The 13763-nt window shown below is 56.4% G+C and overlaps 2 protein-coding genes across 3 annotated transcripts in view; one reads left to right on the top strand and one right to left on the bottom strand.

Moving 5' to 3' along the window:
* The window catches only part of ATP6V0A1 (ATPase H+ transporting V0 subunit a1), a 192822-nt gene extending 187048 nt beyond the window's left edge, over window positions 1–5774 (bottom strand). Inside the window, exon 1 of the mRNA XM_073326097.1 lies at window positions 5763–5774. The gene's annotated coding sequence lies outside the window, so the exon portion shown is untranslated. The remainder of the gene's footprint in view (window positions 1–5762) is intronic.
* The window catches only part of LOC140904001 (signal transducer and activator of transcription 5B), a 45851-nt gene continuing 37699 nt past the window's right edge, over window positions 5612–13763 (top strand). For both annotated transcript variants that reach the window (XM_073326111.1, XM_073326107.1), the window contains exon 1: window positions 5612–5713. The gene's annotated coding sequence lies outside the window, so the exon portion shown is untranslated. The remainder of the gene's footprint in view (window positions 5714–13763) is intronic.

Here is a 13763-nt window from a genome sequence, read left to right as displayed (position 1 = left end):
GCTTGTCTTTTGAAGGTGCTGTACGGGTTTCCTTTGATAGGTCAGATCTGGAGTGATCACTTTGTGAAGCGTAAAAAGAACAGGAGGACTCGTGGCACCTTAGAGACTAACCCATTTATTTGAGCATAAGCTTTCGTGAGCTACAGCTCACTTCATCGGATGCAAGCTCACGAACACTTATGCTCAAATAAATGGGTTAGTCTCTAAGATGCCACAAGTCCTCCTGTTCTTTTTGCGAATACAGACTAACACGGCTGCTACTCTGAAACCTGTCATTTGTGAAGCGTGTTCACCCACAGGTGGTGGAGTATTTTGTCTTGTATCATTTTCTTGGTGAGTTCATTCAGAGCATAGCGATTGTCTGGTGTCACCCACATAATTCTTGCATTAGATACACTTACTGAGGTGCACCACATGTTGTGACAGGTGTGTGTAGGACCCATGGATCTGGAAAGGTGTGTTATGGGGGATGTTGATCATCGTAGCTGTGGATATATGTCTGGAGGATTTGAATCGGAACCCCAGCACCCCTGGGCCTAGGCTAGTGGGGGCCAGATGGCTTCTTGAGCGCAGCTTTTCGGTCTCAGTTAGGGCCAAGTGGTCTTCCTGGCTTCAGTGGGGCCATTTGTGAAGGAAAGATCTGTTCCCCGTGAGCGTGGGTGTTCACAGATGGCCCTTGGGAAGTTCTGTTCAGCAGAGTTCACAGGCTGGTGCTGGTAATGAAAGTGAAAGCCCAGCAAATCCCATGTGGCCAGCGAGACTGCAGAAGCAGAAGCAAATGTACTGAGTATTGCTTCCTGCAGCAGAACGCCTGGCTACAGGAGTCCAGGAACTGCCCAGCCGACGCAGCCTCTGGGCCATTATCCTGTCTCCCTCAGTGACCTACGCAGAAAGGCAAAAACCCCTCAGGATGTCCACACAGGCAGCACAGGGTACAGACAGCTGCATCTTAGAAGCTGCCCTTGCCAGCGCTGCAAGGGGGCCCTGCACATTTGATGTCTCAGTGGTGCCTGTGGCCATGGGTTAGTAACTGCTCTCCATCCCTTGCCCCCAGCTGTGTGGGGTCCCCGCTACGGAGACGCACCATACTTACATGGGAGGGAGGGGGCAGCAGTGGCCCCACCAAGCATGTTGTGGCTCAGTGTGGCCCAGGGAGGAATTGGAAGCCCAGGGGAGCTAGAGGGGCCAGAAATATTGCTGGCATCTCTTTCCCTTCCGTCTTCAGGAGCGACAAGCCAACGTGCCTGGGCCCCCAAGGCCCACTTCACACAACAGGAAGTTCTGACCCCATTGCAGGGAAACCAAGCCACTGACAGTGACTCAGACTTACCGGAGTTACAGTGACCCGCCTTCAGGACATCCAGGCTTTATTATCGTAACTCTCTGCACTTAGGCATGAAACCACCAACCTCAGTGCTACAGTTGGGTCAGAATCCAGCAGCTCGTGTACTTAGTAACACAGGCTGGTATAAGACCATCCCGCAGTACTCCGCTTTGCCTTGGGTCTCCTACAGGCACCTGTGCCCTGCAGGAGTAAGGACCAGATACCATTACAGGGGTATTAAACCTTGTGCATGAGGGCTCACACCAATCTCTAACTACCAGAAACCAAGGTGAGACTACGTAGGGGCAGATTATCCCACAACTGCTTCCTAGGGAGCCTTTTCACCTCCCTGGGAAGAGGTGCTGTTGGAGGTGGGATACTGGACCTTTGGTCTGATCCAGTCTGGCAATTCTGACATTCCCCACATTCCCAATCAATACCCTAACGACTGCAATTGGGGATGCTCCCCTTATTCATGTGTGTCTATCTATTTGAATCCTCAGCGGTATCCTGCAGCAGGGAGCGTACGATTTTGCATTCTGCCTGTTTTGAACGGCTGCCTAAACAGACTCCAGCGAGAGACTGCTGAATTGGAATTAATTTGCAAACTGGATACAATTAACTTAGGCTTGAATAAAGACTGGGAGTGGATGGGTCATTACACAAAGTAAATCTATTTCCACCCCCCCCCCCCCCCCGCTGTTTCTCAGCCATTCTTGTCAACTGCTGGAAATGTCTCACCTTGATTATCACTACAAAAGGTTTTTCTCCCCACTCCCTTGCTGGTAATAGCTCACCTTACCTTTTTGCGAATACAGACTAACATGGCTGTTACTCTGAAACTTACCTGATCACTCTCCTTACAGTGTGTATGGTAACACCCATTGTTTCATGTTCTCTGTGTATATAAATCTCCCCATTGTATTTTCCACTGAATGCATCCGACGAAGAGAGCTGTAGCTCACGAAAGCTTATGCTCAAATAAATTTGTTAGTCTCTAAGGTGCAACAAGTCCTCCTTTTCTTTTTGCCTGTTTAATGTCACTGTTCTTGTATTGTAGGGTGGAAATAGCATGCAATGAAATCTCCATCGTACACCTTCCACAGACCGCCTGGGTGATGTGACCGTGACACTGTTCTTGTATTGTAGGGTGGAAATAGCATGCAATGAAATCTCCATCGTACACCTTCCACAGACCGCCTGGGTGATGTGACCGTGAGTTACGATCTCGAACAGCAAAGATCCAGCTGAACTCTGAATACAGCACAGTGAAATTTGGAAAAACCCCAAACTAAACCCAGCAGCTCTTTAGCTGATTAACCTGGAATAAGGAAGCCAGAAAAACACCATGATTTTGGGTGATGATCTCACTCCTACTGCACTTGCTTAGCAGTGATTTCCCTCCCCCTCCCAATTACATGCAAGTCCTTGGCACAACTAATGTTGTATCCAAAAGAACTCTCTGTCCATCCAGAAAGCACGTTTCTCTCATGTTTGGCTGGCTGGAGCACACTGTAATGCAGGCAGTTATTCTGAAAACTGGATTATTCATTATGTTTTACCGTAGTGCCTAGTTTTGAGCTGCCAGGCACTGTACCAACACAGAACCAAAAGGTGGTCCTGCCCCCAAAGAGTGTACCAGACACAAGCCAGACCAACGCGGGGAATACACAGACATACTGGTCAGCAGTAATGTCTGAACGCCTGCTGCTGCACTCGTGTTAATTTAGTGATCAGTGTCACAGAAAAGGAGTTTTGAGCAGGGGCTGAAAGTGAATAGTTATCTAGCTTTGAGGGGGTTTAGAGGGAGCTCCTCCCTAGGGCGAGAGGCAGCAGGAGAGAAAGCACAAGGTGCTGGTCTGAAAATGTAACGAGTGGGTGATGGAGGCTTGCACCATGGGAATCGACTCTCGGCGGAGAGCTGACGGGTAGGATGGGGTCCGGGGAGAGGCTGAAAGTGAAGGCAAGTAGCTTCCTTGTGATGCCGTAGAGAAGAGAGAACCGCTGGAGGGATGCAGAGACAGGAGTGCCATGGTCGAAGTGCCAGGCTAGGAGAAGGATCTTTGCTGCAGCATTCTTATGGGATCTGGGCAGGTAAGGCTGCATTTGTCAAAGGCTGCAAAGGCAGGAGAAGGGACTATGAGCCCATGTGTGTGTCTGGCTCTCAAGATGCCACTGCCAAGCCTCCAAGGGGGGCAACGGTGCAGCCCTTGGGTAACAGGGCTGTCTGGGCAGCGCAAAGCCCACGTGCTGCTCAGCTCTTCTGGGGGGGTTGGAATGGGGTTTGTACTGCCCCCCGGCCTAGGGCTAAATTGGGGGCTCTTGCTGAGCACAAGGAGAAAGTGAAACTTCCAGGGGAACTGCACAGGAAGAATGTAGCTGCGGGCCCTGTACAGTCTGTGCTACACAGAGAAGGCCTAAGAGGCTAGGAGATTTTCTGTGGTTCCTTTTCAGCCTTAGATAGAACAAAGAGCTCGACTCTCTTTTCCCTGGTTTTATTCGAGGTCTCCCTAGAGGAACCAGGCAGGGGGCTGGGGAGCCCTCTTAGCTCTGCTAGCTAGTCTGGGGCGAGGGTCCTGATGCTGCCGGTCTGTCTTGGAGGCTCCCATGACAGTATGGGGCCCTTGGCGTCACTGGTGCCACAGGCCAACCCCTTGTCCTGCCACCCGCAGAGGGGAAGCCAAGCCAAGCCGGCAAGAACTGGAACCCCACCTCTAGAGGGAAAGGCAGCTGCCCTGTTGTGTGAGGTGGACTGACCCCTGCCCCTGCCCCACAGAGGGGCAAAAGGAAGCACCAACCCCATTGCTATTGGCTCTGCAAGTCACCTCTACGGCTCTGCGGGGGGGGGGGGGAGAGGAGGGCAGGGGGGAGTGTGGGGCTGCACTGGGGACAGGAGGGTGAGGGCAGGGAGGAATGTGGGGGCAGGTAATCGGGGAGCTCACAAGGGGAAGGGAAGGGGGTTGGGGAGGGGACTGCGGTATGATGAAGGTCAGTGGGGTGCAGGGAAGAAAGAAAAGGGAGCTGCCCAGGAGGGCAGGGACCTAGGGTGCGATGGGGTCAGTGGGGTGCGGGGTCTGTGGGGGAAAGGGTAGTGGGTACCGGGTGCTGGGCCTGGGGGGGGCCGGGGGAGGGGCCGGGCGCTGGGCTCGGGGGGGGGCTCAGGGGAGAGGGGGCGGGGGCGGGGCCGGGGGGCTCAGGTGGGGCGGGGCCCGGGGCGGGGCTCGGGGGGCTCAGGGGAGAGGGGGGCGGGGCCGGGGAGGGGAGAGGGGGGCCGGGCGCTGGGCTCCGGGGGGGGCTCAGGGGAGAGGGGGGCGGGGGCGGGGCCGGGGGGCTCAGGTGGGGCGGGGCTCGGGGGGCCGGGCGCTGGGCTCAGAGGAGGGGGGGGCTCGGGGGGGCCGGGCGCTGGGCTCGGGGGGGGCTCAGGGGAGAGGGGGCCGGGGGCGGGGCTCAGAGGAGAGGGGGGCGGGGCCGGGCGCTGGGCCGAGGGGGCTCAGTGGGGGTGGGGCCGGGCGCTGGGCTCGCGGGGGGGGGACTCAGGGGAGAGGGGGCGGGGCCGGGGGGGTTCGGGGGAGCGGGGCCGGGCGCGGGGCCGAGGGGGCTCAGTGGGGGCGGGGCGGGGCCGGGCGCTGGGCTCGCGGGGGGGACTCAGGGGAGAGGGGGCGGGGCCGGGGGCTCGGGGGGCGGGGCCGAGGGCGTTCGGGGGGGCGGGGCCGGGCGCGGGGCCGAGGGGGCTCAGTGGGGGCGGGGCCGGGCGCTGGGCTCGCGGGGGGGGCGGGGCCGGGGGCGGGCGCGGGGCCGAGGGGGCTCAGTGGGGGCGGGGCGGGGCCGGGCGCTGGGCTCGGGGGGGGTGGGGACTCAGGGGAGAGGGGGTGGGGCCGGGGGCTCGGGGGGCGGGGCCGGGCGCTGGGCTCGCGGGGGGGGGCCGAGGGGGCTCGGGGGGCGGGGCCGGGCGCTGGGCTCGGGGGGGGTGGGGACTCAGGGGAGAGGGGGTGGGGCCGGGGGCTCGGGGGGCGGGGCCGGGCGGGGCTCGGGGGGCGGGGCCGGGGGCGGGGCCGAGGGGGCGCGGGGCCGAGGGGGCTCAGTGGGGGCGGGGCGGGACCGGGCGCTGGGCTCGGGGGGGGGTGGGGACTCAGGGGAGAGGGGGTGGGGCCGGGGGCTCGGGGGGCGGGGCCGGGCGCTGGGCTCGCGGGGGGGGGGCCGAGGGGGCTCGGGGGGCGGGGCCGGGCGCTGGGCTCGCGGGGGGGGGCGGGGCCGGGGGCGGGCGCGGGGCCGAGGGGGCTCAGTGGGGGCGGGGCCGGAGGGGGCAGAGCCGGCCCCGGAGCCGAGTCGGGAGCAGCAGCCGCGGAGCGAAGCGGAAGCCGGGGCCGGAGCCGCCCGGCGCGGCCGGAGGTAGGAGCGGAGCGGGCCGGGCCGGGCCGGGTTTCCCTCCAGCCCTGGGGCGCCGCCCCCGACGCTCGCTCCGGCCGCCCGCGCGGGCCGGGCCCGGGGACCCCGGTGGGGGCGGGGCCCGCGGGCGGTAAACAAGGGAGGGCGGCAGCGCGCGGCCTGGCCGGGCCCGGGGCGGCGACACGGACAGACCGACACGGTGACTGACTGACAGAGACTGGCTGACTCTGACTGACTGGCTGGCTGACAGACTGACTGACACACACTGGCTGACACAGAGACTGGCTGACTGACGCGCACACACTGACTGACTCTGACTGGCTGGCTGACTGACAGACAGACAGACACACACTGACTGACTCTGACTGGCTGGCTGACTGACAGACAGACAGACACACACTGGCTGACTCTGACTGACTGGCTGGCTGACAGACTGACTGACAGACACTGGCTGACACAGAGACTGGCTGACTGACGCGCACACACTGACTGACTCTGACTGGCTGGCTGACTGACAGACAGACAGACACACACTGGCTGACTGACAGACAGACACTGACACAGAGACTGACTGACAGACACACTGACTGACTCTGGCTGGCTGGCTGACTGACAGACACACACACACACAGGCACTGGCTGACTGACAGACACTGACACAGAGACTGGCTGACAGACACACTGACTGGCTGACGCTGACCCACACACACACAGGCGCTGGCTGGCTGACTGACACACAGGCGCTGGCTGGCTGACTGACAGACAGACAGACACACACTGGCTGACTCTGACTGACTGGCTGGCTGACAGACTGACTGACAGACACTGGCTGACACAGAGACTGGCTGACTGACGCGCACACACTGACTGACTCTGACTGGCTGGCTGACTGACAGACAGACAGACACACACTGGCTGACTGACAGACAGACACTGACACAGAGACTGACTGACAGACACACTGACTGACTCTGGCTGGCTGGCTGACTGACAGACACACACACACACAGGCACTGGCTGACTGACAGACACTGACACAGAGACTGGCTGACAGACACACTGACTGGCTGACGCTGACCCACACACACACAGGCGCTGGCTGGCTGACTGACACACAGGCGCTGGCTGGCTGACTGACACACAGGCGCTGGCTGGCTGGCTGACACACAGGCGCTGGCTGGCTGGCTGACACACAGGCGCTGGCTGGCTGACTCTGGCTGACACACAGGCGCTGGCTGGCTGACTCTGGCTGACACACAGGCGCTGGCTGGCTGACTCTGGCTGACACACAGGCGCTGGCTGGCTGACTCTGGCTGACACACAGGCGCTGGCTGGCTGACTCTGGCTGACTGGCTGGCTGACTGACAGACACACACACAGGCACTGGCTGACTGACAGACACACACACAGGCACTGGCTGACTGACAGACACACACACAGGCACTGGCTGACTGACAGACACACACACAGGCACTGGCTGACTGACTGACAGACACTGACACAGAGACTGACTGACAGACACGCTGGCTGACTGACTGACTGGCTGGCTGACGCTGACCCACACACACACAGGCACTGGCTGACGCTGACTGACTGACACACACAGGCTGACTACCATTGACGGGCTGACACTGCCAGGCTGTTGAGTGAGACAGAGGCCCAGACAGACAGACCGTCACCGGTCTGGGTCATCCTGAGTGGCTGTGAGGAAAGAGAGGCAGGAGGAGCCCTGTGGGGCACGGGTCCCTGCGCCAGGAGGTGGCGGGATCCCCATTCCCCTCTCACCTGTGACTGGTGCTTCCTCACCTGCACCTTGAGCCGTGAATGCAGGGGGTGGGTTGCTTTGGCTCCGGCTCCCCGGTTCTTGGGGTGGGGCTGTGAACCTGGTGAAAGGAGCAGGGTGTTTATGTCCTAGATGCAGGGTGAGGACATTCCCATGTGCTGCTCTCTCCCCTCCTAAATTCTTGAGGGAACCTCACACTCCCTCCTTCCGGAAGAGAATGGTGTTCCCAGAGCCATAAGAGCGGCCAGACTGGGTCAGACCAAAGGTCCATCTAGCCCAGTGTCTGGTCTTCTGGCAGTGCCCAATGCCAGGTGCCCCAGAGGGAATGGACAGAACAGGGAATCATCAAGCGATCCATCCTCTGTCTCCCATTTCCAGCTCTGGCAAACAGAGGCTAGGGACACCATGCCCACCCTGGCTAATAGCCATTGATGGACCTGTTCTCCATGAACTTATCTAGTTCTTTTTTGAACCCTGTTATAGTCTTGGCCTTCACAACATCCTCTGGCAAGGAGTTCTACAGACTGACTGCGTTTGTGGAAAAAATACTTCCTTTTGTTTGTTTTAAACCTGATGCCTGTTAATTTCATTGGGTGACCCCTAGTTCTTGTGTTATGACAAGGAGTAAATAACACTTCCTGATTTACTCTCTCCACCCCAGTCATGATTTTATAGACCTTGATCATATCCCCCCTTAGTCATCTTTTTTCCAAGCCAAGAAGTCCCAGTCTTATTAATCTCTCCTCATATGGAAGCCGTTCCATACCCCTCATAATTTTTGCTGCCCTTTTCTGAACCGTTTCAAATTCCAATAGATCTTTTTTGAGTTGGGGCAACCACATCTGCATGGAGTATTCAAGATGAGGGTGTACCCTGGATTTATAGAGAGGCCAGGATTAGTGCATGATCTCTCTCGTCATCAGGGGGTCCCCATTCTTAACTGGCAATGTCCTGTCATCAGCCTGGCACTCTTGTTCCAACTCTGTGCTGCTCCGTGCTGTAGTTCAAAGTGCTGCATGAAAATCTGGTCCTGGTGATTGCACTCGGGATAGTAGCTGATTTGGCTAGAGCCTGGGGTGTCTAGTGCATGAAAGCCACTCCCACCAGCTGTGTCTAATTGAGCAGTTTGGGAACAAACCAGCTTCCACTGTTTTGCTAGCTCTGGCAATGGTGCTAGAGTAAGGCCTTGCTTCCACGTAGACAGTGCAGACCCCAGCGCAGCTAAAGCAGGGCACCCGCTGCCTCCCCCCGTGTGGCTGAGGTTTTGCCAGTATGACGGTGCTTTTACCCGCATAGCTTATTCCCATATGGGAAGGACAATACGCTATATTGGTACAAGGCACCTTTATACTGGTATAACTGCATCCACAGCAGGAATTGTACTGGTACACCTATATCCGTAACAAACCACCCCCCAGCCCACATAAGTATGCTGGTACAAACCGTGTGGTTGGCCAGATGTAAGAGAGGGCAAGAGTGTGTGTGGCTGCCGTGTTGTACAATGGGGCGCTGACCTGGTCAGGGCCTCTAGGCCCGACTGTAATATGCATAGATAATAATATTTTCAACCTGCTTGAAGCAAAATTATGCAACATGGTGGTAAAAAGGCTTGTGCTATCTCTGCATCAGAGCTAATGCCGTGATAGGAGATCACCTGAAGAACCCTAGCATAGGAAGACAAGGAGGGCAGGAGATCTTGCAGAGTGGGTGAGTCAGTGACAGGGTAGAGGAGATGCCAGCCACGGAGGACAGTTTGAACAAGTAAAAAGAAATGGAATGTTTTGTGTTGTCAAAGCCCTGACCCTGTAATCAGACCTGTACGGAGCCCCGTAGACTTCACCAGGACTATGTGCAGGTGCATAGGTCTGTCTGCTCAGGTCCAGCTGTGGGATCAGTTATAGGATCAAGGCCTAATTGTATGGTTCTGAAATGCACAGCCCCCGGATTGCATTGCCCAGAAACCAAAGTGAAACCAACATCTTGGTTTTAGAGTTGTTTTGTACCTGCCCTTTGAAGAGGGGATTTCTTCAAACACCTGCTTCACATGAGCCAGGATGGGGTGGGGAGGAAGTGTTAAAGTCGACCAAGAGAGGTAACAGCTTTGTAAATATTTTGGTCATTGTGAAACTCAGTGTCACTAAACCCGACGTAAAAACCCCCAAACCTTGGGTGCAGGCTATAGGTAGTTTTTGCAGTGTCAGTACCAGGGCCTTACTGCTGGCAGTGTGTTTGTGTGGTGAGAGCAGAGACAAACTACTTAATTCAGTTCTCAAGCTGGTTGCATAGCATCTCTGTCTCTTCCAGTGAAATTCACATCCTGTCTCACAGAGCCGGCATAACCTCTGTTCTTTTCCTAGGTAAGCCTTGTGGGGTGTGAAAGACAGGTCTCATGTGGCCATCACCCAGTGTCCTTTCTAGAGTGACATCCATACCATGCTTGTGGTATAGGGCATTAGTCTGAAATGTTGGACTTCTCGCTCTTCCCCACAACACTATCCCCCTCCCCCAGCCGACTTCAATACAGACAAGGTGCCTTGGCCTGGGAATGATAGACCAGTTAGGATTGACTGGCATGATAGAGGGCCTGTCTTGGAGATGACTGTGAGGATGGTGGTGAGAGTTCAGCCTGCTGCCTCGCTCCAGGTACAGTTTGCATTCCCTGTTGTACGGTGTGAAAAAGTGGATTTCCCTCCTCAGCTTAAACCTCTAGAGCATGTTGCTATAGGCTTTATTATATATTATTTGTATTGTCATAGCACCCAGGAGACCTACTCATGGACCAGCACCCCATTGTGCTAGGTACTATACAAACAAGATGGTAGCATGATGCTATTTGGTACTTCCCCCATATGTGTCTCTTTGTACGTAGGTGGTTCGTTTCCTAGCCTTGTTTGTCATCCTGGGAACTGGGCTGAGAACAGTTGAAAAGCTGAAATCCAAACAACTGAAGAAAGGGTAATTTTCATTTTTTTTAATGAGGCAAAGGGACTTTTGGTAGCTTTTGTTTTCTTCTCTATTTGGTTTTTAACATTACCATTTTGTTTCAGAATCAGTAATGGTTGATAGAGTGACACTGCAGAAAAACCTGTAGGGCTTAGGGACAGGGACTGTTTGTAAATGGCTTCTGACTGTGGAAGGGAGATCTGATACTTGTGTAGCACTTCACACCCTCCCAATGCGGGGCAGTCACAAACAAGGCCTGGTAGACACTCCCTGTTGCAGCAGTGCAACTCCACACACACTCACACCCTCCCATGCAGACGCGATTTACACTGGTGCAATGTGACTTGCACCAGGGCAGCTTACTCCAGTTTCAGACTAGGATAGGTAGCAAGGTGCGAATTGAGTTGGCAGTGATGCAAATCCACCAGTGGTGGATGTTCCAGCGTAGACAGGCCATCACTAGTCACCTCCCTGCTCCATGACTGTCCCTGTGTTACTGAAGAGGAAGAAGAGGCCTTGCCCAGGGTCACCCAGGGAATTACTGACAGTCTGGGGGTAGAATTTGGGAATTTTTGGGTGCTGGGTTTGTGCCAAGACCACTAGACGTACTGCTTGGAACCCAGGGGGCATGAGCAGCAGGGTGGATTACCTAGGTCTAATCTGCAGAAACTCTACTCACGTGGTTGGTTCCCAGTCTGGTAGCTCTCAGGATTGCGCAGGCTGAATCTAGACTCTGGCCCCTTTCGAGGCCGGGGTCTCGCTAAGTGCCAGCCCTGTACCAAGCTGTGGGTGGGGCAGAGCTGTGCAGCACTGGCTGCCCCTTACAATGCTCTGCTCCATGTTGCATGTTGTGGAACGTGTTTAGAGCAGGCAGGAATCTGCGGGATCTTATTTCATGCACCGCACTGTCCTGGGAGCTGAGCTGGGGGCTGCTCGGGGGCTTGTGGGTAGCAATACACCAGCTCCAGCCTGTTGGGCTGTTTGCACCTGTGCCTACTGGCCAGGCTGCAGTGCCCCTAACGTATTATGAGCTCTCTTGGCTTGTGCTGTGCATGGCGTCTTGGGAGTTAAACCCAGGTTCTGGGAACACCCCAGGGATCAGTAACCAAGCCCAGCTGAAGGCCCCAAGTTAGGTTGTTTTTTCTTTGCAGTAGCACTCGCTGCATGCCAGCACCTTTCCAAACATGTAAGGATGGCCCCTGCTCCAAGGGACTCGCAGCTGAATGACAAAGGTCGGTGGAAGCGGGGCACAGACAGGCAGTTTGCGTAAGCTCATACACAGATCCAGGAGATTCACCATCGCAGCAGGGCAGAGGTATCTTTAAGAGGGACTGAAATGTGGACAAGCTGGGGCCCTGCAGAGGAGCTCAGGATGGTTCAGTGTTGCCTGGGGGCCGCCTGGGAAAGGACTAGGAGAGTCTGGTGACAAAGCTGGCTGCCTTAGCAGAGTACAGTGGCAAAGAGAAGCTGCTCTCTAGTTTAGAAGCAAAGTTTCAGAGACTTTGGGGTTTTTCTGTTTGTTTTGCTGAAGCCTATCGTACAAACCCTTCCCTTTGGAAAAGGAAAACCCTGCGGAGACAGACAGTGGTGGAGCTGCAGATCTCAGCCCCTTATGACAGCGGGAGACTGGCCTGTCTAATGTCCAGGCACTCGGATGTGAGGAGCAGGAGGCAGCTTGGCTGGGTGGGAGTCAGCTAGATTCTAACATTCGTTTACAAAGCGAAGCTTTTCCCAATCTTTTTGCCTCAGGGATGTTCAATTTGTCCCTGGAAGAGTAAGAAGAATCTCGGCTTCCGGCAGCACTTTGAGCTGCTGTCCAAGCACAGGGCTGTTGAATTGTGTTGGCGCTCAGCACGCTGGCTCAGAGCACGTCTGAATGGCTGCCTCTGACTGTGGGTGTTTTGCTTCTGGGGAAAGCAGACCCTGCGTGGCCTGGTGTTGCTACATGTGTCTGTGGGCTCGCTCCTGCGGAATCCCCCAGTGAGGCCTGGACCCGGGATGAGTGGCTGCTGCTCCGATTCAGTCCCCTGCTGACTGGGTGGCTGCTGTAACTCGGCTGCAGGGTATTCGCCTGGTGTGGTTTCAGTTCCCTTTTCATGGTGATATTGAGAAGAGGGCGGACCCCTTGTTCTGCCTTCCGTATCTCAATATTGGGCTGACTCAGTGATGCGGGTCCTGTTTCAAATTTCATCACCACCTGTGAGGGAGCGGACCCTGGGTGGGTGTGGGTGTGGATGGAGCCAGCCAGAGACACTTCTTCCCTCCGAGGCTGTTTGCTCTAGGGAAGTGGTGGGGCATAAAGACACTGGCATGGTACCTTTCATGGAGTTCATAGTATATACGGTTAACTCCTTGAGTGTTGGTGAGGCAGAGGGTGAGTGTCCTAGGGCTTGTCTATGCATAGAAACTGCACCGGGATAGCTCACACCTCTTGGCTGGCCTGTGTTCATGCTGTGGCAAGCAAGCCGCATCACTTTTGAAACTTTCTATCCACATGGTGCTGTGCTGCCCTGATTGCAGCCCGTCCGTCGCTGTGCAGGTTGGTATCCCAGGATATCTTGTCCTGCCTCCAGGCCAGCACCGTTCTAGGCCATTTCCAGGGTGGCTTTGTGATGCTGCCTGGAGGCTGGAGGAATGTGCATTGGGGTCGTGCTCTCAGGATGGACGAGGGAAAAGCATGGACTGCAGTCAGAGGCGATGTGGAAGGAGGTGCCAGGTGTAAGGGGCACTGAGAGAGCCTGTACTGCCCTAATGGACAAGTAAGACTGTCTCCTGCTCGTGCTTGTCCTGCGACAGCCCTCTCTTCCAGCCCCTAGGGGCACCTCCTTAAAACCACCTTGCGTGCCTCCCCTGGGTTTGGCATCAGACCTCCAGCTATGGCATGCAGGATCTGTACCTCTCCTACTCCAGTGTCAGAAATCAGCAGAAGCTGTTGAGTGGCAGTTGGGGGCTACCGTGTTCCCTGCGGGAGAGCGGATGCCCACGGTTTCATCATGAAGAGCAATTGTAGAGTCTCTCGCCTTCCAGTGCGAGTGACAGTCCCGTAGGAGAGGACAGGGTGGCAACAAGGCCATAGTTGCGGTGCCTGGGGCACCGTGGGGGATGTTTGCTCTGCTGGTCTGGGGATGGAGTCCAGCCGCCGCCAGAGTTTTCAGCACTTGATTCGCTGCCATATCTCAATGGAGCTGCCTTGCCGAGAGCTGGGGAAGCTTTGACCCCAGATAAGCAGTGAAGTCTCTGCTCATGGGGTTTCCCTGCTCTGTCTAGCTGATGCAAAATCCCTGCTCCCTGCGCTCACCACTGCATAGGTGTGAGGAAGCAGTTGGT

The sequence above is a fragment of the Lepidochelys kempii genome, chromosome 27, assembly GCF_965140265.1.
Source record: "Lepidochelys kempii isolate rLepKem1 chromosome 27, rLepKem1.hap2, whole genome shotgun sequence".
Lineage (NCBI taxonomy): Eukaryota > Metazoa > Chordata > Testudines > Cheloniidae > Lepidochelys > Lepidochelys kempii.
The sequence above is the reverse complement of the archived record's forward strand: the minus strand, read 5'-3'. Positions and strand labels throughout refer to the sequence as shown.